Raw genomic sequence first — 26,357 nt, 5'->3', positions numbered from 1 at the left:
TGTTTGAATTATTTCACATGTATGTTGTACTTAGATCAGTATACAATTTGCTTTTCAGGTATGAAGTTCTGATTGAAAATCTCATGGACCCTTCTCATGTTCCATATGCACATCATGGAATAATGCGAGTTCCAAATGCCAATTTCAGATAAGAACTTTAGATAAACCCTTTATTTATTTAGAATTCTTTAAGTATAAGTATATATCAACCTTTATGATCATCAATTTCTACATTTATTGAGAGCTAACATTTAATAGCTTCCACATTTAAGGTTGACAGAGAAGGCGGAAAACCATTGGAGATGAATTTACAGGAATTAGATAAAAATGGTTTCCTTGCAGAGCATGAGATGGGCTATAGCAAGTTTATAGCACCTTGTGTGTTTTATTTTTCTTCATTGTCAGCAGCGGGATTGGAGGTAATGCATTAGGTTGATATGTTGATTTGGATAAAGTAATTGTTATCACATAATTTAATCCTCAGTCATTTTTATATTCATGTCAACTCAACTAAGCTTTTTGCCAACAGTCACTTTTATAGCGACTTTCATATTTGTAATTTCATTGGTGCAGGAACAACCAACTAATTTTGGAAAGCGGCAAATGCTTCTGATTTTTATTTGTATTCCAGTTAGTCCTGGTAAAAGCAGATTAATATGGGCCGATCCTAGAAACTTTGGAGTTTGGATTCATCGGGTTATACCAAGATGGATATTCGACATTCGACAAAACTTAGTTTTGGATGGCGATCTTTATCTTCTTCATTTGGAGGTAATTCTTGTTATATTTATCAAAGATGGAACTCTAGCATTCCATATAGTCTACTAGTTATACTTATCATGGTTCGAGAACTCGCAAGATCTCGCCGAGTTTCTCGGTATTTCAAAATCTTGAGTCGAGATGGCATACTTATTTTAAAAATGCAATTTCTCTGCGAGATCTCGGTATCGTCTCGGCCAGCCAAATGAGTCCAATTTCCTTATTTTTTTTCCTGATTTTTTTATTTATAAAAATGCAATTTCTCGCCGAGATCTCGCCAATCTCGGTATGGGTATGGATATGGGGTTTGACCCATTTTTTGTGCCGATTTGACCCATCTAACAAAACAATATAAACTAAGCTATGGACAGAACTCGAAAATCTCACCGAGTTCTATCCATAGCCTCTAAAGAAAGGGGAAAACAACCCTCTCCCTCAATTTTCTTCCTCTTTCCTTCAAATCTTGGGTGGATTGCATGGTTTCAAGTGAGATTCAAGTGCTAAATTGAAGATTCAACTCCAACAGTCCAAGAATCATCACCTATTTGAAGGATTTCAAAGGTATTTTCTAGTTTTCCCCAAATCTATTTTTTCAAAAAAATTTGTGTAATCCTTGATAGATTCATGTGGTTTTGATATATGTTAAATATCTTTGGCCGATCTATCACTTGATGGAGTCGGATTTATTTTTCAGTTATTAAAATTTTTATTATAATTTCTGAAAAAATAAATGATTTATTTGGAAAAATTGAAAAAAAATAGGATGAATAGTGATTGTTTTAAAATGATTTTCATATATGTTAAACAACTTGGGATGCTCTACAGCCCCATGGATCAATTTTTTATTTTCACCCATTAAAAAATTTATTTTATTTTTCAGATTTAATAAAAATATTATAAAAATTAAAAAATATATATAATATTAAGGAAAAATACTTGTTGTTTATGAAAAATTATGTACAACATATGTACATAATGTTCAACTTCAAATGGTGTCAAATATATCATTACATTATATTTTTCTTATACTTTAAGGTATAAACATTTTAAAAAAAAATTCTAAATATTATTCTTAATTAAGAAATAAATACTAGGGTTAGGGGATAAATAAGAGATAGTTATTTCATAGTTCTAGTAGCTTGACAGTATGTTTAACAGTTATGAATAGCATACTTTAAGTCTTGAATACCTTACTTTATGTGATCCATGGTTATTAATACATACTTTTTTATGTAACAGTGTAAAATATAAGACATTTTGTACACAATGTCTGATATAGCATGACAACATGGAGTCCTCATGTCCACGGACAAAAAGAAGTCCAAATGCAATTATTGTGGGAAGTTGCTATCTGGAAGAGCCACTAGGTTAAAGCAACATTTGTCTGGTATAGGCAAAGATGTTGCTTTATGCCCAAATGTTCCTACCCAAGTCAAAGTGGCAATGGCACAACACTTGAAAGGAGGAAGAATAAAGAACTGAGAGGGAAAGAATGCAACAACAGTTTGATGAGGCAGTACTAGAGAGGCCTGGTGTAGAGGTCCATGGTGGAGATGATACTGACTTTAGGCCTCCACCTGGTGAGTTTCAATCAGAGGCTGAATGGAGAATTTACCAGCAGACTTTGGCTGAGAGTAGACAAAGTTTTCATTTTGAGAATATAAGAGCATATAAGCAAGTAAGAGGAGCTGGTAGATCTGGCTCAGTTGCACCAGTGCAAAAAGATGAGAGGAGGAAAAGCACTGGGATAAGAAATATACCACGACCCCCAACCCGACTACGAGTACAATCTCCAGATCCCATTTTTGAGTAGGATCCCACAATTTTTAGGCAACAAGATGCCTACCAGCAAACCATCCCGCAAATGTTTGGTGGTAAACAAGAGGAAGCACGAAAAGCCTTCAACAAGTTCATGCTTTACCATGGCATTCTAGCCAATGTAGCATAAGGAACATACTATAATGCATTTTTTGATGCTGCAGGGAGGGCTGGTCCAGGATGGAAGGGGCCTTCACCACATGAATTATACAATGTATATTTTCCTCAAGAGGTACAGGGGCTGAAAGATTACATTGATGGTTTGAAGCCAATGTGGGAGACATGAGATTACTCTTATGGCTGATGGTTGGACTGAGCCTACTAGACTGTCCATCATAAATTTCATAGTGAGTTGCAATGGGAAGACTGTATTCTTGAAGTCTATCGATGCATCAAAGCATGTAAAGGATGCATCATACTTGTATAAGGAGTTGAAGCAAGTGGTGGAGGAGGTAGGACCGAAGAACGCTATCCAAATTGTGACGGATAACGGTTCCAACTTTACAAATGCTAGAGAGAAGTTGATGAATATGAAGAGTAAGAGGATCTGGCTCTTTTAGACTCTATGTGTAGCTTATTCTATTGATTTAATGCTGAAGGCCATGGGGAAAAAGACTTTGGTGGCGGGTGTGGTAAATAGAGCAAGACAAGTGACAACTTTTGTGTACAACCATGCTTATGCTTTAGCCTTGTTGAGGGAGAAATGCAATGGAGATTTAGTGAGGCCTGGTGTCACTCGATTTGCCATCAATTACATTGCATTGAAGAGCTTTCAGACGAAGGTGATAGGTCTGAGGTCTATGTTTGCAAGTGAACAATGGTTTGGTTGGCAAGGTTCTAAGTCAGAAGAAGGGAAGGCAGCACAACAGACCATTGCAAGTGATGGATTTTGGAAGGACTTACAGAAAGTGGTTACCATATTGGAGCCAGTGGTGGCAGTATTGAGGATGGTTGATATAGAGAAGAAGCCTACCTTGGCCCACATTTATGCTGCCATTCAAAAAATGAAGGAAATGGTTAGAGCTGCTATACCTCGAAGTGCAAAGTCCTACATTAACATCATTGATGAGCAGCGGGAGAAGTACTTGAGTCATCCATTGCATAAAGCTGGTGAGTTTAACATCCTTTACACTTTAAATGTTAAAATTATTTTACATTTACATATACAAAACCCAAAGGCATTAAGTCATTAGCAAATCATATTTGTGGTGTCTATTTTACCAACATACTATTTGAATCCAAAGTATCAGTACTCCCATGATCTTGGGCTAGACACAGATTTGTTAGAGGCAGTTCAAGCTGTTATTGAGAAGTTGGAGCCCAATCCAAATACACAAGCTGCCTGCAATGATGAGGTGAGAGTATGGGACTTTGGTACTTTGGTAGTTAGTTTATGAATGTAATTACTAATGCCTCAAATTGAAAATAGATCAAATATTTCAGAGAGGCCTCAGTAAGTTTCGGTCGACAAGCTGCAGTGGAGGGTAGACAAAAGTCAGACCCTGGTAGGTGGCATGATATTATATTTATGAATTATAATTTTATCCCTTTAGAATGTACATATTCTTAGTATTCTATAGTTGTAATGCAGCCGACTGGTGGGTACTCTATGGTACAAGTTCACCCAATCTGAGGAAGGTAGCAATGAGAGTGCTCTCACAAACTTGTTCATCCTCCGGATGTGAGCGCAACTGGAGTACATTCTCATTGATACATTCAAAGAGGCGGAACAGGTTGGGTAGCGAACGACTGGAGCAGCTTGTGTATGTGCACTACAATATGAGATTAAGGATGAGGCACATACGTGAAGGAATTGAAGCCAATGATAAAGAACCCATTGAACTGCCCACCATTGTGTCTGTAACTGGTACTGATGTTGATGAATATATGTCGTCGCAAGAGGGGCGTGCACATGCAGAGTCACTGAAACCTTTTGAGCTTGTTGTAGGAAGTCCTGTTGATGATGATGATGGTGGTGATGATGACAGTGGTGATGGTGATGGTGGTGGTGGCATGTAGAGTGGTGGTTATTATGATGATCGTCATGAGGGGATGCGCGAGCAGTACCAGTATGATGTGGGAACGCAGGAGGACCCTGTGCGTTTCACAGGTGAGTCTTAGTTTACGCATGCCACTCAAGATCAAGACTATGGTGGCCACTCTAAACCATACAACAGAAAGAAGGGTCGCAAACACTCACATCAGTCACATGCTCAGGATGATGACAGCAGTATGAACACCATGCTTGCAAGTTTCGGAAGCATGAGTATAGATACTATTAATGAGCATCAGTCATGGCATTCATCTCAGCATCATCATGGCTATGACTATGGCCAGGAGAGTACCGGTTCTGAATATAGTGGCTATGGTTAGTATGGGCAGTCAGCAGCTGAATATGACAGTTAAAGCTCTGGGTCAGGTTTTGGATACATATTTCTAGTCCCAAACCAGCCATACATGCCTCAAACTCAACAGTAGCATTGGATCTTACACCTTATACCAACAGCCTACCATGTACCTTAAGATAGGGAGATTGGTATATGTTAATGACAACACTTATATGGAGGCTGTGTCACACTATGTGTAACACTTCAGCAATGCTATGACATGGGAGTTCTTTGTGGATCAATATGGGGATGAATTTATTACTCGATCACATTTTATGTAACAAATTCAGAGAACATTGATGTAATGTACTTTTTATTTGAATGTTTTGATTGCTAATTTGCTATGTTTTACTAAATTATATGTAGAGTAGGTTGTTTTAGTACGACTCGTCGCCTACCAACCTATGGTCCAAAGTGAAACTCATATTTGGACTTATTTTTTGGGAAATTTGGGCATGTCATTGTGTTAAAATGGCCTGAAATAGGCTGAATACCAAGTTTCAGACCCAAAATGTGTAAAACCCACCGAGTTGGGGATCCGAGTAAAAAAAAAAATGCAGCAACTCGCTGAGATCTCGTTTCGTCTCAGTTTCTGGCTAGGCCGAGATGCCACCGAGACCCGAGTTTTAGAACCTTGATATTTATGATGATCCATAAATACATGACTCACAATAAAGGAGATTATAACTTGTTTTCTTTTTCCAAACTTCGTGTACTGACCTCCTTAAGTGCTGAGATTTCGCAAGGGTCAATCTGATTGTAAGATGGACCAGGGTTAAATACTTTGTCTTCAGTACTTGTGCCATAAATCAAAGAGTAACAATCTATCATGCTCTTATGTATACCGCATTACAAGACACTAGATTCTTACATAATTATGGCTCGAGCTTGGTGACTATAATTCTGCATATTTCCACAGTTCCTTGAAAGCCCATACTAACTCCAATTCTATTCCTTTGCGCCTCTCCCGGGACGGCTTTCCACATACTTCTGCCCATGACATCAAGAAGGAAGCCATTTCCTACTTCTCTTTTGTTCTGTCCCCCCTTCCTTCTGGTCTTATCAATAAATTTGTCCCTTCTTCCCTTATGGATTACCTCCAATCTATCACCTCGGAAGATGAAATTCTCAAAGCGGTCCTCTCCTACAAATCCAATGATGCCCCTAGCCCCAATGGATTTAGTATGAGTTTTTTCTTGTCCTGCTGGGACATCCTAAAAGATGACCTTGTCAAAGCTATCCATCGCTTTTTCTTTAATCCCAGCCAGCTCCCAAAAATTAACCAAACTTTCCTCTGTCTCATTCCGAAGAAAGATGGCACCTCTTCCTTGTCTCACTTTAGGCCGATCTCCCTCTGTAATCTTCTCTACAAATTCATGGCCAAAATTTTGGCAAATCAGCTTCAGATTGTTGTCCCCTCTCTTTTTAGTCCCAACCAATCGACTTTCTTTTCCGGCAGAAGCATTGCTAATAATATCCTCCTTTGCTTGAAAACTGTTTGGGGCTTTGACTACAAATCTCATTCTCCGGCTGCCCTCATGAAAATTGACATCCACAAGGCCTTTGACTCCCTGCGCTGGGATTTCATCCGAGTTTTGATCCAGATGTCCTTCCCACCAGTTTTTGTTCATTGGATCTACTTCTACATCTCCTCCCATTTATTCTTAGTCATTGTCAATGGCTCCCCTGCCGGTTTCTTCCCCTCAAAAGTTGGAATCCGCCAGGGCTGCCCCTCTCCCCCTTCCTCTTCTCTCTCGAAGCATCCAGGCTAAAACAGACCAGCACCTCATCTCACCCATTCTGAAGTGTAAAAGCCTAAACCTTACCCACCTCGCCTTTGCTGATGATCTCATGATCTTCTCCAAAGCTTCCCCTTCTTCTATCTCCGCCATTATGTCCTCCCTCCAGCTCTTCGAGAGCCTCTCTGGTCTTTGCATTAATCTCCTAAAATCCCATATTTTCCTATCTGGGGTCTCTGACTCGGACAACGATACCCTTCTCCGCCTTACTAGATTCACTATTGGATCTCTTCCTGTGAAATATCTTGGCCTTCCTCTGATCCCTGCTAGGTTGACCAGTCATCACTGTACCCATATTCGTGACCGCGTCCGTTAAAGTCTCCAACTCTGGAAGGGCAAACTCCTTTCCTTTACAGGTAGGATTGTTCTGATCAAATCTGTCCATCAGTCCTCCTACATTTACTGGTGTGGTATCTATGGCCTTCCAAAATCCACCGTCTCTACCATGGAATCCCTTTTTTGCTCCTTCCTGTGGAAAGGAAAAGATTCTTCCAAATTTCTTTACCCAATTAGCTGGGATGCCATCTGTCTCCTGAAATCCGAAGGAGGTCTTGGCATTCATAGAATCTGTGATTATAATACTGCGGGCATTCTCAAGCTAATTTGGAAAATCTCCAGTAAGCATGATTCCGTCTGGGTTAACTGGGTCTACTCCTATCTCCTTAAGCATGACTCCATTTGGATAGTTCCCCAGCCCGTTGATCCCTCCTGGGTATGGCGGAAGATTCTCCACCTTTGCCCCTTAGCCCTTTCAGCCACCTCCTCCATAATCGCCAATGGCTCCTCCACATCCCTCTAGTTTGATCCTTGGCATCCCCTACGTGTCCTATACAATATCACTGGGGACCGATCGGTCTATTCCTCTGGCATTCCTAAGTCCACCCCTCTCTCCACAATCCTCTCCTCTGGATTTTGGTCCCCTTCCTCCCCTCTCCCCCTTGCCTCTCCCTGGTCTGGGCGTCTCTCCCCCCTCCCTCTCCCAACCCTTCTCTATCGGATTAGGTTACTTGGCTCCCCTCCCCTAAAAGGGTTTTCAACTCCTCCTCAGCTTGGGACTTTGTCAGACATCATGCCCCCTAGGTCCCCTGGTCCAATATTGTCTGGTTCAAAGGCCATATTCCCCATCATAGCTTTAACGTTTGGAGAACCCTTAACCTTTGCCTCCCGACCCAATCGTTTCTTCTTCGCCGCCACTTCCATGTTTCCCCCTTTTGTGTTCTTTGTTGGAACGGTTTTGAGGACATTGACCATCTTTTTTTCTCTTACCCCCTAGCCCTCTCTATATGGAAAAAAGCCTTGGCCTCTATTTGGTACCGTTGCAGAAGACCCCTTCCTTCTGCAAGGGAGTGGCTTTGGTTGAGCAGGGTATCTTTAGTTAATACAATCTATGATACCGCCAGCAAGCTTCTGTTCGAGGTCGCTATTTCTCACATTTGGGTGGAGGGGAATCTTCGAAGATGAACTTTTTTTATGTTAGCTCTAGACTTCACATGCTTCCACATATTCCTCTTGTTGATACCCTAAGGAATAAGCATATTGTTGTTTCTTGGGGCCTAAATGTTTCTCTTCTTCGTGTTGTCGGCCTGGCCATAACTGACACTCCCCAAATGATCTGTGTTTCTTCAAGTCATTCATTTCCATGTAGGAATTTTCTGCTCAATAGCAATTTGTGATGAGACAGATTGCTTTTTCATCCTCATTTACCATCTTCTCTCTCTCTCTCTCTCTCTCTTCACTTGTCTTGGTATAGGGTTACACTTTTCTCTATATGTTTGCATGAGTGCTGAGATATCTTTTTCTGATCTCCAGGCGACTTTGCACCTGGTATGTGCCTGTTTAAGGAGTTGAGATTATCTATTTCATACATTAAGTGCCCTTTTCTCTTTATTATCCTATTACCCTAATGCATAAAAATTTAACATTATCCATACTTATTTGGAATATCTACTCCACAATTGAAACAGAAACAACAAGTGCTTGAGGAATACATCTTAAAAAGCACATGCAGGGGATGAGAATGCTGGAAAAACGGCTTGATTCAGGAAAACGCAAGCCTGGGAAATATAGAGGGAGCAGAAAATTGGAAAAAGAAAAACCATGGAGGAGATATATGAAGATTCTTGCTATCAGCTATTGTTGCCCATGGAAATGCTTTCCTTTTTTCCTGCCAATCCAGGGGCCTTGCCGAGGTATTGGAGGATGAGGTACCGACTATCAGTCTTTTGACAATTCTTCCCGCTACTACACTTGTTGTGGGAAGCCAAATCATATTGTGGATACCTGCTGTGCTAAACATGGAAAACCTGAATGGGGGAATGAACTCGCCAATACGGCCATAACTGACACTTCTACTGAGAAACCTACTAATGATATGACCCAGCTACATCGGGTACCTCATCTATTGTGTCATATGATGATTAAAACCAGCTAGTCAAACGCCTTCAACAACTTGAGGTTAATTCTGCTTCCACCTCTACTGCCACGTTAGCATATAAAGGTAACTCTGTCTTTTACCCTTCTTCTACCTCTTGGCTTATTGATTCTGGTGCTTCATGTCACATGACTGGTAAGTCAAGTTTATTCTCTGCCATAAATCGGGTTCAAACCTCTTCCAATGTTATCCTTACTGATGGATCCTCTACTCAAGTAGCTGGTCATGGAACTGTTTCTCCAACATCCTCCATAACTTTCTCTCTTGTTCTTCATGTTCTTAAATTACCTATAAATCTTTTATCTGTTAGTCAACTTACTAAGTCCCTTAACTATTTAGTTACTTTTTATCCTTCATATTGTGTTTTTCAAGACCTTCAGACAAGGAAGATGATTGATTGGTGGAGGGCTTGAACGCGATGGGCTGTATTACCTGGATGACAGACCTTCCACTGCTACCATACCATCTCCCATGCAATGGCATCTACGCCTTGATCATCCATCTCTACCTAAACTCCAATTAATGGTTCCTAGTTGCAAGTCCACATCTCATCTTGAATGTGAAGCTTGTGAACTGGGCAAACATCATCATGCCTCCTTTCCTTCTCGTACTTTACCTAGAAGTTCTTAATTGTTTTCTTTAGTTCATTTTGACATTTGGGGTCTGTTTCGCTTTTGTAACAGGTTAGGATTTTCTTATTTTGTTAGTTTTATGGACAATTATTCCCGATCCACTTGGGTTTATTTGTTTAAGGACCAGACTTAATTTCTTACTGTATTAAATTTTTTTTTTCAAGAAATAAAGACTCAATTTGCCATACCCATAGAAATTTTTCGTTCTAATAATGCTCTTAAATACACTCAAACTGAGATTTCTGATTTTTGCCTCACTCATGGTATTATTCACCAAACTAGTTGCTCGTACACTCCACAACAAAATGGAGTGGCCGAACACAAAAATCGGCACTTACGAGAAGTTGCCCGATCTATTATGCTCCACATGAATGTCCCCAAACGTTTTTGGTGTGATGTCGTCCTTACTGCTTGTTATCTTATTAATCGTATGTCGTCCTTGGTTTTACAAAATAAATTTCTTTTTCTATTCTTTATCCTGATAGTCCTTTATTTTCATCTCCACCCCATGTTTTTGGTTGTGTGTTTCATTCACATTCTTCATCCTATCATTGATAAACTATCTCCTCGGTCTATTAAATGTTTCTTTCTTGGTTACTCTCGTACTAAAAAAGGGTATAAATGTTTTGATCCCACTTCAAATAAACAATTTATTAGTGCTGACATCACCTTTTTTGAAAATACTCCTTATTTTTCTCGTACTTTTGTACTATCCATAATGAACAAAGAAGTTCTTCTAGGTCCATCAATACCTGCACTAATACCTGTCACAGTTCCCATTCCTCCACCGGTTCAAGTCTATCACTGTCGTCGATATTGACCACCAACCTTACCAGCCTCTACTGTCCCGCCAGATGTACTTGGTCCATCCCCTACTGCTCTTGATGTTCCAACCTTGCCACCTGCCACAACGGACGCCGATCAACTTGACACTGAAACTGACTCCGATGTTGAAGGCTTCATCGACTTACCCATTGCTATTCGTAAAGGTACTTGTTCTTGTACTCACAAATCCTTAATTGTTTATCCCATTGTGCAGTATGTTTCAATTCTCATCTTCCTCCCCACTATCACATACTTGCTTCTACTTTATCTACTAACTTTATACCTTACACCCACCATGAGGCATTCTATCATTCTGGTTGGAAGGCTGCCATGGACACTGAGATGGAAGCTTTATTATGTTGGAATACTAAGGTTATACTCAAACATATGATGTGGATTACTTTGAGACTTTCTCTCCAGTTGCTCTTCTAAACTCCGTTCGGATCCTTGTTTCTCTGGTTGTTAATATTGATTGGCCCTTATATCAGATGGTTATCAAAAATGTCTTTCTTTATGGTGATCTTCAAGAGGAGTTTTATATGGAGCAACCTCAAAGGTATGTTGCTCAGGGGGAGAAGTCTACCAAGGTTTGCAAGTTTCGTAAGGTAATTTGTGGGTTGAAACAATCTCCAAGAGCATGGTTTGATAAGTTCAACTCCATTGTTACTCAACTTGGATTCTCACAGTGTTATTCTGACCATTCTATTTTTGTTCGCCGTCAGAGTTCAAAGGTGGTGGTGATGGTAGTCTATGTGGATGAAATTATTATATCTGGTAATGATGCTTCTGGTATTGCCCAAGTTAAAGCATATCTTCATCAGCATTTTCAGATGAAAGACTTGGCATTCTCAAGTATTTCCTTGGTATTGAAGTTTTGCGAAGCAAGAAAGGTGTTAATTTATCTCAAAGGACATATGTCCTTGACCTTCTGATTGACACTGGAATGTTTGCTTCCAAACCAACAAATACTCCCATGGACCCCCATAAAAAAACTTGGGTCCATTGAGAATGAGGATTTTTTAGATGTTCATTGGTATAGAAGATTAGTTGGCAAACTTATTTATCTTACTGTCACTTGCGCAGATATATCCTTTGCCGTTGGAGTTATTAGTCAATTTATGTAGTGTCCAAAGAAAATTCACTAGGATGCTGCTTGTCGTGTGTTGCAATATTTGAAAAGTGCTCCTGGTAAGGGCCTTATTTATCAGCCTAATCGGAATGCTAATCTGGTTGGGTTTTCTGATGCTAATTGGGCTGATGCTGATGCTGATGGTGATCGGCGTTCTACTACTGGTTATTGTACTTTTGTGGGTGGTAATTTGGTCACCTGGAATAGCAACAAACAAACCATCATTGCTCGGTCGAGTACTGAAGCTGAATACCAAGCGATGGCACATACTACAACTGAGTTTATGTGGGTAAAGTCTTTGCTCCATGAGTTGGGATTTCCCATCACTCAACCTATGTAGATGTTTTGTGATAACCAAGCCGCTATCTATATTTCCAGTAATTTTGTATTTCATGAGAGGACCAAGCACAATGAGGTTGGTTGTCTCTTTGTTCGAGATGTTGTTATGAAGAAGTTAATTGCTACTCCATTTGTCTCTAGTACCAATCAACTTGGTGATATGTTTACAAAGCCGTTGATTTGTATGCTCCGGCTTGAGGGGGAGTGTTGAAGTATATCAAGCTCGTAGGAGGAGGAATCTTGATTAGAATATTCCCATATTCTAGTTGAGATACCCCTCCTTAGGAGTCTCTCCTATTTTGTGTTTGAATTATGTTCTCCTAGTCCTAGTTCGAGTCTCTAATTCTAGTTTCCTAGCTTAGTTCTTTTCTATTTTCCTATTGTAATTTAGAGTCCAATCTAATTAGAAGTTAGTCCTAATGTGATTAGGAGTTTCACCTTAATGTAAATAGTTGAGTATAAATAGATACAATGTGAGGGAGACTCTCTTCTTCTCACCTTCTTGGTTCTGGTTTCTATTAAGTGTGATTTGCTACAGTAGTAAACCTAATGCAGTTATTCTTTCACTTTAATGTTTTAAATTTATTGATATTTCCTCTGCATGGAGAACCATTTACTAAACTTTCATCCTTTGAATATCCCATTAAGAAATGGACAATATCTACTTAAGAGATTTTCTCATCCACCACCAAATGTTTGAATTTTTTTTTTTTTATTAATAAAAAAGAAGATATTTTAAGGTGATATCCACATGGTGATAAGAGAGAGCCGGCCTTGGTGCAATGGTAAGGTTGCTCCATTGCGACCTAATGGTCGTGGGTTTGAGTCGGGAAACAGCCTCTCCGCAAAGCTAGGGTAAGGATGCGCACATTGTGACCCTCTCTCGACCCCGCAATAGCGGGAGCCTCGTGCACTGGGTATGCTCTTCTTTTTATAGCGATAAGAATAGTTGTAATGGTGTCACTATTATTAATTTATATTGCTTAGCTTTTTTTTAAGGGAAAACATCATTGGGATTTAAGTTACCTTTTACTGATTCTTCAGTGTTTCCTTGTAGGAACGTAAGATAAATGATCTTGGCCCATCCAATTGGCAAAAGGCTTGTTTTGTGCCAACAAAATCAGATAGCCTTGTTATTGCCTTCAGAAAGTGGTTGAGAAAGTACTCAGGTGGTCAGGTGGATTGGGGTACCAAGTTCAGTGGAGCCCTTCCCCCTACCCCTCCTAAAGAACAGCTGATGGATAGGTAAATCATGCAGGATATGTAATATGACATAACTGATCTCTGTTTTTAATTCTTTTTTGGGGTAAATGACTGATCTCCTCTGTTCACAAACTTAAATTTTCATGTTTATACTACATTTACAGTAAGAGTGTCTATGCTTCTCTATCAGGCTTACAATGAAGTTGCATATACCCTTCGTCTTATCATTATCATGCTCTGTCCTAGGTACTGGTCTCATGTGGTGAATTGCAGTTGCTGCAGTGTAGCAGTTAAGGGTCTCAAGATGCTGGAAGTTGCCCTCCAGGTTTTCTCTATTGCTTCTATTGGGATTGTTGCAGCCATCAAGCAGGGTGCAATGTCGTATACTGCACGGAGTACCATTGTTTCCATGGCAGTGCTATGTTTTGTGGTGTCAAGGTGGTTGTCTCACTTCATCTACAAGAATTTCTATTTCCATGATTACAACCATGGTTTCAGATAGAGAAGCGTTATAAATCTTTCAAGGAAGTGCATGCAAATATCTCCATTAGTACAGTAAAAACCGTACGAAGTCTTGCTGAATTTTGTTTATATGAAAACAAGGAAAAAAATTATATTATGTATACATGATCCAACGTATGAAGAGTTGGTTTTGTACTTCTGTTGCTTATGTTGTTTCGAGGGAAACCTGTCGTCTTATGGAATTCAGCGGGGTTCATCAATGTCTCTAACAAGATGAGTTGAGTTCTCTTCTCCATTCATTGGGGTGCAGTGAACAGATCCAAATGTCTCTCAAGCAAGTTGGTTAATCAATTTCCCTTGAGAGACATTCGTATCTGTTCTCTGTTTGGAACAATTTGATATCTCCAATTATCATTATAAGAGTTTTACAAATGTTTATAAAGCTTAAGGAACGAAATTCAATAGGAATCATTGAAAAACTAGAGTAATGCCAGATATGGTCAGCCACATGGATGTAGTTTACGGTATAGACATTGATATCGGTTGTCGGCAATGGCAATACTAATATGTATCAGCCATATCGGGTTTGTATCCGGACGATATTGGATCAAAAAGCCAAATTTTCACATAAAAAAGGATGTCCATACCATATCAGCCAATTCATATCTATCAGGTATTGATATCAGTCACAGTGAGTATCAATACAAGGCTGATATGGCCGATCTGAAAATGTGAAAGCTCATGGTTGAAGATTACATAGATCAACAAGCCATGGAGCGGAAATGGGTCACACCATCGCACGTTACCGATAGCGCCCTCCTTGACAGGGACTCAACACAATTGTTATTTCCCCTTGGAACATGAGTGAAAGTACATGTATCAAGATAAGTAGAAAATGAACAATATCCTCCAGGATGCCACTGATGCGAAGAGGAGACACATATAGCCCACCTTGCAAGTGATAACCTCCTTATTATCAGATGCAATAACAATATTGTTATAGCCCTTTGATATGCATTCCAACAGAAAAGAGCGGATAGCCATAGTCTCCCGAATAGTAATATCCTCAAAACTCATTGGAATCGAAACAACATAAATAGGTCGGCCTAAAAAATCCAAACAAATAATGCCAACACCAACCGTAGAAGAGTTAGAAAGAAAACTAGCATCACAAAAAATCTGAGTCGTCCATGCCTGGTGTGAGAATTCTCTAGAAACCACCGATGAAGATTGTACAACAAAAGAACTCTGAGATTCATAAAATTCTTGAAAAACATGAGAAGAGGTGTCAATTACCTCTAATGGAGACCAATCCGACAAACTCTTGCTCATTCACTTGATACTCTAGAAGAATGTGTTAGTCAAATGGTCTGATTTTCCAATTTGATAGTTTTCGGATGTGTATCTCATCATTTTGTGGGTCTTTTTTTTTGGTGTGTGTTGTTTTTTTTTTTTTTTACTCCCCTTGCATTAATTTCCAAATTAAAACAAAAAAGGTAAACAAGAAAGAGTCCCTAAAGAGGGGCATGTCCTGTAACTCTTTCTAAGACTACTTTTGTCCATGTAAAAACTAGAAACCACATGAAAAGGGAAACTCTCAATTAAAACTTCTGTAAAAACATAATACTTTAAATATTCTTTATGTGGTTTGTGCCTAGAAAAAACTCATCTTAACTTGAAACAAATTAGAAATGAAAAGGACCTAGTTGCATCACTCCAAGTCTCAAGTCTCAATTTCCACCTTTTCATCTTTTGATTGTTACCTTTATGTATGTATGTATATATGTTGTAACCCCATGATTTTGCGGGAAGGAATCCCTACTCTGGCATAGTGAAGATTTTTTTCCCATAAAAGGCAAGGGATCAACATGTTGTCACCAAGGTGGTGGACTAGGAAGTTGTAACCTACTTTTAATTGCCCTTTATCTTAATTCCAAAAGTTATTTAATGCACCGTTAAGAAAAATAAGTTATTTAATGTAGTTTTATATGAAATAACAGGATGTACCCTCATTGAAAAAAAAAAAAAAGTGTTATCTTAAAGGAAGTGCCTAAATGACACATCTATAGGTCATAGCTATATCTTGACATCTTCTTTTAATTGCCCCGGCCTTGTCTTATTCCCAATCTTTAAGATAGGACATATAAAAAGGATTTTAAAAAATAAGTTAAAAGTGACACATGATTATGAAAATGTTTCATTGTCATACACAATTATTGAATACGCATGTAAAATGACATTATTATTTTCATTGAAAAATAATTGTGATAATACTGAAATGACAAAAAAATAAGGTTACAATTCAAGGTGTCAAACTATCAATAAGAAAATTCCCATCTTAAAATGGGAAAAAAAAATAAAGTTACAACTTCTTATTTCACAATTTTAGTTATAATAAAAAAAATTTCTTAACTAAAAATGCTTTTAATAAGATTTAGCATTAATCAGTTTAACATTCTAAACGGGGTGGTTCCACAATTAGAAACCTCCTAAAACTGACAAAAATGTGACATGTATTGTGCTTAGTTTCCTGTAGTTATTTTCAATGTATTTCGTGCTTTCAATATGCAACCATCAGAGATGGCTTCATTTGACCTTATCGACAATATGTATAGGTCCACACATTCAAGAAGGCATGTGCAGCTGTTTATCCAAGTTTTGAGCAGAACAGTATTGTTTGGTTTTGGCCAAGCACCGCGCCTCAGTACAAGGACATCCATATCAAAATAAAGCCTCCATATATTCAAGAATTAAATGATCCATCATATTCAGGTTTGATGGGGTCGAGAGATCTTCCATATGGGTATGTGAATATTTGCCAATTGAGTTCTACTTTTCTGTCTGCTGCTTCATGAAATCGAGAAGGGAAAACGACAGTTATGTCCATGAGAATTATTAACTTTCTTCTTTTTTGAAAGTGCCAGCTTGTCCTGCTAGTAAAGTCTGCTTGTCACAGCACAGAGCTGGGATCAAATTCCTCCTGCATTTCTCTCCTCCCCACTCCCACAATAATACCCTAAAAAATATATATATTGTTAGTGAAACATAATACATTTAAGTGTTTCCTCATTAAGTGTGATAGTTTGTTTCCCTTTGGATCATTGCTCTTGCTGTGCTAACTGGAAGGGGTACTTCCAAAAAGAGAAACTTGAACCTGTTTTAGCTACTGAAGATTGAAGACACCTTCATGATTATCTGGTGATCGATTTGGATTTGAATATTGGGGACTGGACTTACAATTTCTGTTTTTTACCAGTGATTCCTAAGGTTGGAGTCCTCTTAGTAGCAAATTAACTAAAAGACATATATCTGCAGCTCTAGTTTCAAATCCTGGCAAAAGGATCATCTAAATGCATGTGCAGTGTCATTTTGACACTGAATGACAGTGCATCTGAACTAGTCTAAACAAATGATTAGGAGAGTACTGAACTTATCCTTTGTCATCCAGAGATTTTGTACTGGTTATCATTGTGGAGTTATTTGTCAATGTGATCCTTGGCCTTGTTAGATTCTCCTCAATTTATGGTCTTTCTACCTCAAATCAATTTAAACTTCTTAACTGTAAGTAGTGTTCTGAGGCTATTGCTTCTTACTCAATCACTAATACACCCTCTTCCCCTCAACTTCCTAGTTACTTTATCACCCTCTTGGAGCATAACTTACTAGCTGGTCCCATCTGTGTTGCTGTTTTGATCCGCTGTGCAGTTTGTAAATTCAACCTACCTCATTTGAAGACTTGTTTGTTTAGAATATCTCTACAACAACAACAACAAACTCAGCCTTATCCCAACTTAATGGGGTCGGCTACATGGATCCAAACAAAACAAGGTGGGGAAAACTGAGGTCTACACAAGAAAGGAGAATGAAGAGATAGGAAAAGAGGAATGGGAAATGAAAAATGAAAAAATGACAAATGAAAGATAGAAAGTATAGGAAAAATGAAAGATGAAACATTAAAGTAAGAGGAAAGATGCGCAGCCCAGCAAGTCAGGAGAATCTCAACTAAATGGGGTGTCTGCTATATGGATCATTGCTCTCCAATAGGCTCTATCTGAGGTCATACTTGGAACAAGATCTAGACTATGCATGTCCTTCCTCAGAACTTCTCCTATGGTCATTTTAGGCCTGCTCCTAGCTCTTTTAGCTACTTCAATCGGGATCATATCACTCCTTACTGGGGTGTCCCTAGGCCTCCGTTGAACATGACCATACCACCTCAAACGAATCTCTCGGATCTTTTCATTGATCGGGATAACTCTCAAGTCAGCTCTAATACATTCATTCCTTACTTTATCCTTCCTAGTTTTTCTGCACATCCATCTTAATATCTTCATCTCTGCTACACAGCTTCTCAATATGACACTTCTTCACTGCCCAACATTCTACCCCATACGTCATAGCCGATCGTACAACAGTCCTATGAAACTTTCCTCTAAGCTTTAAAGGAATACATCGGTCACACAGCACTCCAGACGCACCTCTCCACTTCATATACTCTGTCTTCGTGATACTAATCTTAAAGCCTCTTCTTTCCGAGGTTTAGAATATCTTCTACCCTTAGAAATTTCGTCTCTGCTGGCTCGGTCCTTTTTAAGAGAACCTCCAATTCTATGCATTCTCTTTAGCTTTCTTAATGTGAGTCCACTACACAGGATGAAACTCGGGCGTCAAATGCATCATAGCACTTGCTTCTGTCGTCATATAATAGGTCCATAAAGCCAGATAAAATGGAGCATTTAAATGTCCAGATGTATGAAAAGTTTACAACAAACATTTCTGTTGCTTACTACTTACAATTTTTAACTATTTTTATGCTTGTTTATTTTTTTTTTTTTTCTCTTTGTGCAATGATTATGACAAATGATTTACCTGGGAAAGGATACTTCCCATGGATTGTGGTGTGGCAACAGTTCTTTTGAAGTGCTTTCTCAGAGTCAAACTTCTGTTAAGATAGCGTGAATATATTTTTGTTTTAAACTTCTATGATGACTGGATTAAAGAGAAACCTTCAAAACCTTTAGTTTATTCAAATATTGAATGAATTGATGGGAAGTTGTCAATATCAGGTTGGTCAGTTGGGTATGGGTTGGTTTCTTTGGCCCTTTTCATCCTTACCAATAAATGGGTACTGTCCCTGACCCTTTGCCATCTCCGTTGGGTATGCAGCAGGTAATCAAAGAAATTTTTTGTTTCTTAATTTTGTTAAACCGAGTAGGAATGTTTTCATTGCTGAGAAAGGAATAAAAAAACAAATCAAACAGAAAAATGTTCGTATCATATAGACTAGTAAATTACCGAAATTAAATCGGTTGGATGTATGAATGTCAATCATAGACTGTGAAACTTCCATGTTGGTAATGCTTGTAAAATAGCTTAGCCTAACGCGGATTTTAGTATCTACTGTTATACAAGACATACAAATGTAGCTGTCTATGGCTTCACTGAGTGACAGTTCACACTGATACATAATTTATTAGCTTAGTATGAAGATGTAATTATATAACTAAGAGAAAAGGGATATGCTAAAGGTGTATAATAAATAAGTTGTGTTTGTATTATTTCACATGTATGTTGTACTTAGATCAGTATACAATCTGCTTTTCAGGTATGAAGTTCTGATTGAAAATCTCATGGATCCTTCTCATCTTCCATATGCACATCGTGGAATATTGCGACATCGTGGAATAATGCGAGCTCCAAGTGCCAATCATGGAATAATGCGAGTTCTAAGCGCCAATTCCAGATAAGAACTTTAGATAAACCCTTTATTTATTTAGAACTCTTTATGTATATATCAACCTTTATGATCATCAATTTCTAGATTTATTGAGAGCTAACATTTAATAGTTTCCACATTTAAGGTTGACAGAGAAGGAGGAAAACCATTGGAGATGAATATACAGGAATTGGATAAAAATGGTTTCCTTGCAAAGCACGAGATGGGTTATAGCAAGTTTATAGCATCTTGTGTGTTTTATTTTTCTTCGTTGTCAGCAGCAGGATTGGAGGTAATGCATTAGGTTGATATGTTGATTTGGATAAAGTAATTGTTGACACATAATTTAATCCTCAGTCATTTTCATATTCATCTCAACTCAACTAAGCTTTGCCAACAGTCACTTTTATAGCGACTTTCATATTTGTAATTTCATTGGTCCAGGCAACTAATTTGGCAGAGCGGCAAATGCTTCTGATTTTTATTTGTATTCCAGTCAGTCCTGGTAAAAGCAGATTAATATGGGCCTTTCCTAGAAACTTTGCAGTTTGGATTCATCAGGTTATACCAAGATGGATATTCGACATTGGACAAAACCTAATTATAGATTCAGATCTTTATCTTCTTCATTTGGAGGTAATTCCTGTTATATTATTTACCAAAGATGAACTCTATTATTCCATGTAGTCCTACTAGTTATACTTATGATGAATCAAAAAATGCATGACTCACAATAAATGAGATTATAACTTGTTTGCTTTTTACAAACTTCTTGTATTGACCTCCACAAGTGCTGAGATTTCGCAAGGGTCAATCTGATTGTAAGATGGACCAGGGTTAAATAATTCATCTTCAGTACTTGTGCCATAAATCAAAGAGTAACAATCTAACATGCTCTTATGTATACTACATTACAAGGCACTAGTTTCTTACATAATTATGGCTCGAGCTTGGTGACTCTAATTCCGCATATTTCCACTGCTCCTTGAAAGCCCGCACTAACTTCAATTCTATTCCTTTGCTCCTCTCCCAGGACGGCCCTCCGCTTATTTTTGCCCATGACATCAAGAAGGAAGCCATTTCCTACTTCTCTTCTCTGTTCTGTCCCCCCCCCCTTCCTCTTAGCCTTATCAATAAATTTGTCCCTTCTTCCCTTATGGATTACCTCCAATCTATCCCCTCAGAAGATGAAATTCTCAAAGCGGTCCTCTCCCTCAAATCCAATAAGGCCCCTGGCTCCGATGGATTTAGTATGGGTTTTTTCTCGTTCTGCTGGGACATCCTAAAAGATGATCTTGTCAAAGCTATCCGTAGCTTTTTCTTTAATCACAGCCAGCTCCCAAAAATCAACCAAACTTTCCTGTCTCATCCTAAAGAAAGATGGCACCTCTTCCTTGTCTGACTTTAGGCCGATCTCCCTCTGTAATCTTCCCTACACATTCATTGCCAAAATTTTGGCAAATCGGCTTCAGCTTGTTGTCCCCTCCGTGTCAGTCCCAACCAATTGGCTTTCATTTCCGGCAGAAGCATTGCTGAGTTTTCCTGGCCTGTGTATCTTTAAGTCATTCATTTCGAAGTAGGAATTTTCTGCGCAATAGCAATTTGTGATGTGACAGATTGCTTTTTCATCCTCATTTACTATGCTCTCTCTCTTCACTTGTCTTGGTATGAGGTTACACTTTTCTCTATATGTTGGCATGAGTTGTGAGATATCTTTTTCTGATCTCCAGGCGACTTTGCACCTGGTATGTGCCTGTTTAAAGAGTTGAGATTATCTATTTAATGCAATAAGTTCCCTTTTCTCTTAATTATCCTATTACCCTATATATTTTTATATTTATTTTCTTGGTGTGTCAGGTAGGTAGCCGGCACCTACTGATTATATTCATTCAATCTCCTATTCCATGGATCCTTTTTCATGAGTAGTTAATACTATAGTATCATGGCCTATCAACCTTCTTCTAGGGCATTCCCTATAAGCGACGCGCCGCATCGCTACCTGGATGCAGTATCAAGTAGGCAAGGACGCACACACAGTGGTCAAGTGCGTGTTAAAAACTTAGTCCATAAGCATAGGATTAGATTAGCATGTTGGAATATTGGATCTTTAATAGATAAGAGTCTAGAATTGATAGATAATATGAAGAGAAGAAGAGTTAACATTGCCTGTATTCAATAGACAAGATGGAAGGGTGAAAAAGCTAAGGTGTTGGATGACGTTAAGCTTTGTTATTCGGGAGGCCAAAGTAATAGGCTGAGTAGGTATAGTAGTAGATAAATATCTAAAGGATGATGTGATGGATGTTAAAAGTGTTGGAGAAAGAGGTTATCAATATTATTAGCACCTACGCACCCCAAGTAGGATTGGATGAAAGTAGCAAATTATAATTTTTGGAACAAATGGATGGATTAGTTCAAGACTTTTGTCAGGGAGAAAAGATTATTAAAGAGGGTGATCTGAATGGGCATGTCGGAAGAGAACGTAGAGGCTATGAAAGTGTTCATGGAGGCTATGGGTTTGGAGAAAGGAATGAGGAGGAAGTATCAATTTTAGACTTTGCAGTAGCTTATGATCTTTCCATTGTGAACACCTTCTTCAAAAAGAGAGGAACATCTAGTCACCTACAAAAGTGGGCATCATACCCGCCAAATAGATTTCTTCCTAACAGGAAGGTTCGATAGATTGTTTTGTAAGGTTATTCCTGGGGAGACCACAACTACTCAACATAGAATGGTGTTCTTGGACATGTGCCTCACTACACAAAAGCGTAGGATATGGGAGCCTAGCTATCTGCCCTAAGATAAGGTGGTGGACAGTAAAAGGAGAGTCTTTGATCCCATTTATGAATAAAGTAGTCACTCAAGGAAAGTGGGACCTTGAGGGTAACTCCAATACAATGTGGGACGAGATGAAGGTTTATATAAAGAAGGTTGCTAAAGAGGTTCTAGGGTAAATGAAAGGTATACGACATGCTCTTAGGGAGACTTGGTGGTGGGATGATGAGAATAAGGAAGACCAAAGATTTAGACCATGTTAGATATATTAAAAGTGAGGATGACAGAGTAATTATTAGGGATGAGAACATTGAAGAGAGGTCAAAAGAGTACTTTTACGGGCTTCTTAATGAAAATTTCAAAGGAAATATGTCCTTAATTGACCTTCTGATTGACATGGAATGCTTGCTTCCAAACTAGCAAATACTCCCATGGACCCCCATAAAAAACTTGGGTCCATTAAGAATGAGGATTTTTCAGATGTTCTTCGGTATAGAAGATTAGTTGGCAAACTTATTCATTTTATTGTCACTCGCCCAGATATATCCTTTACCATTGGAGTTATTAGTCAATTTGTGCAATGTCCAAAGAAAATTCATTGGGATGCTGCTTTTCGTGTGTTGCGGTATCTGAAAAGTGCACCTCGTAAGGGCCTTATTTATCGGCCTAATCAGAATGCTAATTTGGTTGGATTTTCTAATGTTGATGGTGATTGGCGTTCTTCTACTGGTTATTGTACTTTTGTAGGTGGTAATTTGGTCACCTGAAAAAGCAAGAAACAAACCACCGTTGCTCGGTCGAGTGCTGAAGCTGAGTACCGAGCGATGGCACATACTACGACTGAGTTGATGTGGGTAAAGTCTTTGCTCCAGGAGTTGAGATTTCCCATCACTCAACCTATGCAGATGTTTTATGATAATCAAGCCGCTATCTGTATTGCCAGTTTTCTTGTATCTCATGAGAGGACCAAGCACATTGAGGTTGATTGTCACTTTGTTCGAGATGTTGTTATGAAGCAATTAATTGCTACTCCATTTTTCTCTACTACCAATCAACTTGGTGATATATTTTCAAAGCCGTTGTTAGGACCTACGTTTCATCAGAGTTGTTCCAAGTTGGGTCTAGGTGATTTGTACGCTCCAGCTTGAGGGGGAGTGTTGAAGATATTGAGCTCCTAGGAGAAGGAGGAATCTCGATTAGAATATTCCCTTATTCTAGTTAAGATTCCCTCCTCCTTGGGAGTCTCTCCTATTTTGTGTTTGAGTTATGTTCTCCTAGTCCTAGTTGGAGTCTCTAATTCTAGTTTCCTAGTTTAGTTCTTTTCTATTTTCCTATTGTAATTCAGAGTCCTAATCTGATTAGGAGTTTCACTTTAATGTAAACAGTTGAGTATAAATAGATACAATATGAGGGAGACTATCATATTCGACAGTTCTCGATCTTCTCTTCCCCCATCTTCTTCTCACCTTCTTGGTTCTGGTTTCTATTAAGTGTGATATGCTATAGTGGTAAACCTAATTTAGTTATTCTTCACTTTAATGTTTTAAATTTATTGATATTTCCTCTGCATGGAGAACCATTTACTAAACTTTCATCCTTTGAATATGCCATTAAGAACTGGACAATATCTACTTAAGAAATTTTCTCATCCACCACCAAATGTTTGAATTTTGGTTTTATTTTATTAAAAAAAAAGAGGTTGATATTTTAAGATGATATCCACATGGTGATAAAAGAGGGCCGGCCTTGATGCAACGGTAAGGTTGCTCCATTGCGACCTAATGGTCGCAGGTTTGAGTCGGGACACAGACTCTCCACAAAGCAAGGGTAAGGATGCGTACATTGTGACCCTCTCCAGACCCCAAAGTTGTGGGAGCCTCGTGCACTGGGTACGCCCTTTTTTTTTATAGCAATACGAATAGCTGTAATGCTGTCACTGTTATTAATTTATATTGCTTAGCTTTTTTTAAGGGAAAACATCATTGTGATTCAAGTTACCTTTTCCTGATTCTTCAGTGTTTCCTTGTAGGAACGTAAGATAGATGATCTTGGGCCATCCAATTGGCAAAAGGCTTGTTTTGTGCCAACAAAATCAGATAGCCTTGTTATTGCCTTCAGAAAGTGGTTGAGAAAGTACTCAGGTGGTCAGGTGGATTGGGGTACCAAGTTCAGTGGAGCCCTTCCCCCTACCCCTCCTAAAGAACAGCTGATGGATAGGTAAATCATGCACGACATGTAATCTGACATAATTGATCTCTGGGTTTTTTTTTTTTTTTTTTTTTTGGGGGGGGGGGGGTGTGTGTGTAAATGACTGATCTCTGTTCACAAAACTTAAATATTCATGTTTATAATGCATTTATTGTAAGAGTATCTATGCTTCTCTATCAAGCTAACAATGAAGTTGCATATACCCTTCCTCTTATCAGTATCATGCTCTGTCCTAGGTACTGGTCTCATGTGGTGAATTGCAGTAGCTGCAGTGCAGCAGTTAAGGGTCTCAAGAGGCTGGAAGTTGCTCTCCAAGTTTTCTCTATTGCTTCTATTGGGATTGTTGCAGCCATCAAGCAGGGTGCAATGTCGTATACTGCACGGAGCATCATTGTTTCCATGGCAGTGCTATGTTTTGTGGTGTCAAGGTGGTTGTCTCACTTCATCTACAAGAATTTCTATTTCCATGATTACAACCATGGTTTCAAATAGAGAAGATGCATTATAAATCTTTCAAGGAAGTGCATGCAAATATCTCCATTAGTACAGTAAAAACTGTATGAAGTCTTGCTGAATTTTGTTTATATGAAACCAACGTATGAAGAGTTGGTTTTGTACTTCTGTTGCTTATGTTGCTTCAAGGGAAACCTGTCGTCTTATGGAATTCAGTGGGGTTCATCAATGTCTCTAACAAGATGAGTTGAGTTCTCTTCTCCATTCACTGGGGTGCAGAGAACAGATCTAAATGTCTCTCAAGCAAGTTGGTTCATCAATTTCCCTTGAGAGACATTCGGATCTGTTCTCTATTTGGAACAATTTGATATCTCCAATTATCATTATAAGAGTTTTACAAATGTTTATAAAGCTTAGGGAAGGAAATTCAATAGGAATTATTGAAAAACTAGAGTAATGCCATATATGGTCGACCACATGGATGTAGTTCACGGTATAGACATTGGTATCGGTTGCCGGCGATGGTAATACTGATATGTATCGGCCATATCGGGTTTGTATCGGGACGATATTGGATCAAAAAGCCAATTTTTCACATAAAAAAGGATGTCCATAACATATCGGCCAATTCAGATCTATCAGGTATTGATATTAGTCACAATGAATATCAATACAAGGCCGATATGGCCGATCTGAAAATGTGAAAGCTCATGGCTGAAGATTACATAGATCAACAAGCCATGGATCGGAAATGGGTCACACCATTGCACGTTACCGATAGTGCCCTCCTTGACAGGGAGTCAACACAACTGTTATTTTCCCTTGGAACATAAGTGAAAGTACATGTGTCAAGATAAATAGAAAATGAACAATATCCTCCAGGATGCCGCGGATGCGAAGAGGAGACACAGATAGCCTAGCTTGCAAGTAAGTGATAATCTCCTTATTATCAGATGCAATAACAATATTGTCATAGCCCTCTGATACACTCTAATAGAGAAGAGTGGATAGCTATAGCCTCCCCAGTAGCAATATCCTCAAAACTCATTGGAATCGAAACAACATGAATGGGTCGGCCTAAAAAATCTAAACAAATAATGCCAACACCACCCGTAGCAGAGTTAGAAAGTAAACTAGCATCACAAAAAATTTGAGTCGTGGAACTGAGTTGTCCAAGCCTGATATGAGAATTCTCCAGAAACCACTGATAAAGAAAGGGTCACCGATGGAGATTGTACAACAAAAGAACTCTGAGATTCATAAAATTCTTGGAAAGCATTAGAAGAGGTTTGAATTACCTCTAATGGAGACTAACACCGTCTGCTAAATAGCCCCCATATGATCTGCCATGCGGCCACATAGGAGTGGGAACAGGCTCCTTCCCATAACCTCTTTGATTTGGATTGGATTGGATCGAATTA

The 26,357-nt window shown here is 38.7% G+C and overlaps 1 pseudogene; it reads left to right on the top strand.

Annotated features, from left to right (window-relative positions):
* The window catches only part of LOC122642885, a 42,397-nt pseudogene that overhangs the window by 4,838 nt on the left and 11,202 nt on the right, over positions 1 to 26,357 (top strand).

The sequence above is a fragment of the Telopea speciosissima genome, chromosome 10 (assembly GCF_018873765.1).
Source record: "Telopea speciosissima isolate NSW1024214 ecotype Mountain lineage chromosome 10, Tspe_v1, whole genome shotgun sequence".
In the NCBI taxonomy this organism is placed as follows: domain Eukaryota; kingdom Viridiplantae; phylum Streptophyta; class Magnoliopsida; order Proteales; family Proteaceae; genus Telopea; species Telopea speciosissima.
Note: the sequence above shows the minus strand (reverse complement) of the source record. Positions and strands in the feature narration are given on the sequence as shown.